This window comes from Lipotes vexillifer, unplaced genomic scaffold (genome assembly GCF_000442215.2).
Source record: "Lipotes vexillifer unplaced genomic scaffold, Lipotes_vexillifer_v1.1 scaffold40, whole genome shotgun sequence".
NCBI lineage: Eukaryota > Metazoa > Chordata > Mammalia > Artiodactyla > Lipotidae > Lipotes > Lipotes vexillifer.
In genome coordinates, this window is record NW_006771578.1 from 3,217,399 (window position 1) to 3,221,777 (window position 4,379).

Consider the following 4,379-nt stretch of genomic DNA (forward strand, 5'->3'; position numbering starts at 1 on the left):
AGGGAAAGAATGTTAAGTCTGTTCCTTTAAAGTCCAACTGCTATCTAGCGCTTTGCAGTTTATTTCATTTCAATACAAACTGGGTGACAGACAGATCTCTTTTGTCACCATTAGATGGCACCAGCCACGGCTACAGCATTATCTGAACGCCTTCAGTGCTCTTGGCGCAAAAGATACAATGGTGAGGACATAAAAACGCATTACCTCTGCCCTTATGGAGGTAATCTACAGTGTAGTGGGTAAGACAGGTGTTGAGGATAAAATCATAAATGAAGAGCCTAAAGAAAGGGGTACATGTGAGTTAATGTTAGCTTACAAAAGGGTGTTTTCAGCAGAGATGGAGGTAACAAGATAGATCCAAAGGGGATGAAGGAGTAAAATGGTTACAACTTGGAGATAGGGAAGGAAGGAGAGGGAGACAATTCAACGATTTTTTGAATGTTTGCTGTGCACTTGACACACTGTTAGACAAAAGGGGCACAACGGGGAGCCAGTCTGCTGTGGACCCTGCCCTCAATGAGCTTAGGCTATTGCAAGGCACTCACTAATAAACATGGTGCCACAATGCCTCAATAAGAACTGTTGGTGTGTGGGTATAAATGGTACCAGAAAAAGGCCAGCCTAAAATGAATTCAACCAAAAACAGGAACCAAAATCTCAAAGTACTCACATATACTTATTTAATTTTATTTATTTATTTAAATTTATTTAAATTTGTGCGTTTGCTTGCTTGCTTGCCATGCCACGAGGCTTGTGGGATCTTAGTTCCCAGGCCAGGGATTGAACCCAGGCCCCGGGAGGGAAAGTGCTGAACCACTGGACCACCAGGGAAGTCCCAAAGTAAACACATTTAAAAGGAAGTATGATCTTTCCCTTAAAAAAAAAAAAAAAAAGGTCAAAAATTTCAGTTTCAACTTTTATTATCAAAAATTAGGATATCACGGGAACTATGTACCCATTAAATAGCCAAGAATGACTCAGGTATTGGGGAGGGGGGATAAGAGTAAACTTTTACAACAAAACAGTACCACTGACATTCGTCACTCCTTTTTGACTTTCATGGCACAATCATGAATGTCATTCGGCAGAAAATATTCAAGGCCTACATCAGTTTCCTCCAAGGGCTTCTCCTGCATATACTCTGTTGGTACAGTTCATCAGGGACCATTTTTGTATGATGCCAACTTCCACTTCTACACAAAACCGCTCTAAGTCAAGGAGTTGGACGATGAATGGTCAGAATATGAAGACCCCTGCTCAGCACATGATGGGAACAGAGAAAGGTCACCATTCCCAGAGAGAGCACAGAACCCCACATTCCTGAGGAAAGCCTAAAGTTAGAAAAAGGTGTAGGTAAACGGGGGTGGGGGGGTGGGGGAAGACCTGAAAGATAATTTGAACAATATAAGATTTTAAATTCTAATTAGTATTCAAGGGGGGGGGAGAACCCAGAGCAGATAATGTATCTTTTAACTACAGACAGTATCTTTTAAACACCAGAAAGGCATTCCTAAGAGCAACAATGACAATTCAAAGTTTAAAAAAAGGGAGGGGGGGAGGGTGTGCTGAACACTGAAGATCTAAAAGTAAATCCCCAGTATAATAAAGCAAAAGTAGAAAATGAGAGAAAAACAAGAGATCCAAAACCCAGCAACTAACAGAATAGCTCTAGAAAGAGAACCAGAAAACTGAGGTGAGAAAATTTTCAAGTAATAATAGTTTCCTCAACTGGAGAATCTAACTCTTCATGCCGAAAGACCCCATCAAGTTTCCAACAAAGTGATATTTTAGAGACTGACACCAACACTTGGAAATTTTAGAACCCTAAGGAAATACATTTAAAAACAAAAACAAAAAACCAACACTGTTGAGCAGAAAAAGGCAAATACAAAGGAACTAAAATTCTATACACAGCTAAGCTAGAACAATAAAAGCAGAATTAAGTCATTTTCAGAAATGAAAGGATTAAAAACCTACATTCCATGTATCTTAAAAATTTTTTTAATTTAAATACAAATTGAGATATAATTCACAATAACATTATATTAGTCTCAGGTGTACAACACAATGAATGCTTGAATATTTGTACACATGTATAGTTACAAATTTGCACACATTGTGAAATGATCACCACGATAAGTCTAGTTAACATCTTGTCGCTGTGTATAGTTACAAATTTTTTTCTTGTGATGAGGACTTTTAAGATCTCCTCTCTTAGGAACTTCCCAATACGCAATACAGTAGTGTTAACTATCGTCACCATGCTGTACATTACATTCCCAGGGCTTATTTATTTCTAACTGGAAGTGTGTACCTTTTGACCTTCCTTCACAACTTCAGCCCTGCCCCCTGCTGCCTCTGGCAACAACCAATCTATCTGTTCTCTGCATCTATGAGCTTGGTTTTCTTATTTGTTTCTTAGATTCCACATATAAGTGAGATCATTTGGTATTTGTCTGTTTATTTCACTTAGCATCATGCCCTTAAGGTCCATCCATGTTGCTGCAAATAGTAAGATTTCATTCTTTTTTTATGGCTAAATAGTATAGTGGTATATATACAATGGAAGAGTATTCGTGTATCTTTTCTTACAAAGTTATTTGAGAATATACTCCATCAAAACTAGGGAATAAATAAAGAAAAAGAAGGCAGGAGCCAAGAAACAGTGAATCTAATCCGAAAGGGATCAAACGAACTCCCCAAATGACAGCTGGGTGGTAGAAGCCCTAAACAAAAACCAGTACAGACTGCAGCAGAGGGGAAGGACTCTAGGGAGGAGTTCTCCAGAAGAAAGGGACATAAGAGAACTCTCAAACAATAGTATACAAATAAGGGAGTTAGACGAGAGTCTCTACAGATGGTAGAATATGACGTAAAGACAACTATAAGAAGGCAACCAATAATGAAAATAAAAGAGTAATTCAATTACTTTTGAATTGAGATTAGGGGAAGGTCTGAGGCATGTGAGCTAAATCCTCATTTAACATGGCAGGAAGTAAAGACAATGTATAAAAGTGATAAATCAAGAGCCAGCAGATTGCATTTAAAGATACAGAAGAAAAATCCTGTAAGTTCAAAAGTATGAAGCTATTTCCTGTTGAAAATGTATCCAGAATCAGACGATTTCTCACAGCCTCACTGCTCCTGACCTTGCCACTATCTCCACTCATCTAGGTGACTGCAATGGCCTCCTAACCAGCTTCCCTGATTCCCCTCTACAGTCTAGTCTCAAAAAACAGCCTGAGTGATCCTTTAAAAATCTGAGTGAGATGATGTTATTCTCTGCTTAAGAACCTCCATCTTGGTCACTGTGAAAGTCAAAGAACTGAACAGCAGCCTCTAAGGCCTACACAGTCTGGTCCTCCTTTAACTCCCTGACCTCAATCTCCTACTACTCTCTCCCCACTTACTCCATCCAGCCCCTCTGACTTCCTTGATGAACCCTGAACACACTGGACATTGTGAGCCTCAGGGCCTTTGCACCTACTGCTGGGTAGTTCCATGGCTACTTCCCTCATCCTTAGATCTTTCCTCAAACATTCCCTTTCAATGAGGCCTTCCCAGACCACTGTGCTTAAAATCGCAGCCCTCTCAACTCTCCCTATTTCCCTTCTCTGCCTTATTTTCTTCCACAGCACTTATTACCTTCTAACACACCACTAGATTATAAAAACTCCACGAACACAGAAATTTTGTTTATTCATTGATGGAAATTAGAAGAGTGCTTGACACAAAAAGGACCCTGAAAAAGAAGTATTTGTTGAATAAAGGAACGGGACTGCAGCTAGAACAGAGTACGGCAGGGAATTACTGTTCTACTTATTAGCTTTTCTTTACCATTTGGTTTTCAAACCATGGATTATACTCTCACAAAAACATCTCCATTTAAATAATAAATATACATCTACCTTTCAAGGGAAAGAAATTTAGGACGCTAGGTAGTAGAAGACCAGGATCAAAAGGTTTTTGATTTAAGATAGGAGGGAGGTTGAGGATTTCTACATGTTGACAAGAAAGGATCCAACAGAGAGGCTAAACATATATGAGAAGGATTAGTAATTAGCATAATGCTTGAGGCAGTGAGAGGGGATGAGGGGCAAAACGTGACCGGGACAGGTGGACTTAGATAAGAGGAAGGGCAGCTTCCCTTGTCAGAGCAGGAGGAAAATCACAGACAAAAAGGCTGCAACTGAAGGCTGGTTTTACTGGTAACAAGGAAACTGGGGGAGTTTCCACCTGAGTATTTCTAGTTTCTCTTGAAGTAGGAAACCAGGTTATATGAAGAAAGTGAGTTATAGGGGAAAAGGTAAGGAGCTAGAGCTCTGAGTAGAGGCTGGAAATAATCCCTTCAGAGAATTACCCAGGGAAATTCAGCAGGA

At 39.6% G+C, this 4,379-nt stretch overlaps 1 protein-coding gene across 1 annotated transcript in view; it reads right to left on the reverse strand.

Moving 5' to 3' along the window:
* ATP1B3 (ATPase Na+/K+ transporting subunit beta 3) overlaps positions 1–4,379 on the reverse strand; it is a 42,302-nt gene that overhangs the window by 12,341 nt on the left and 25,582 nt on the right. The window lies entirely within an intron of this gene.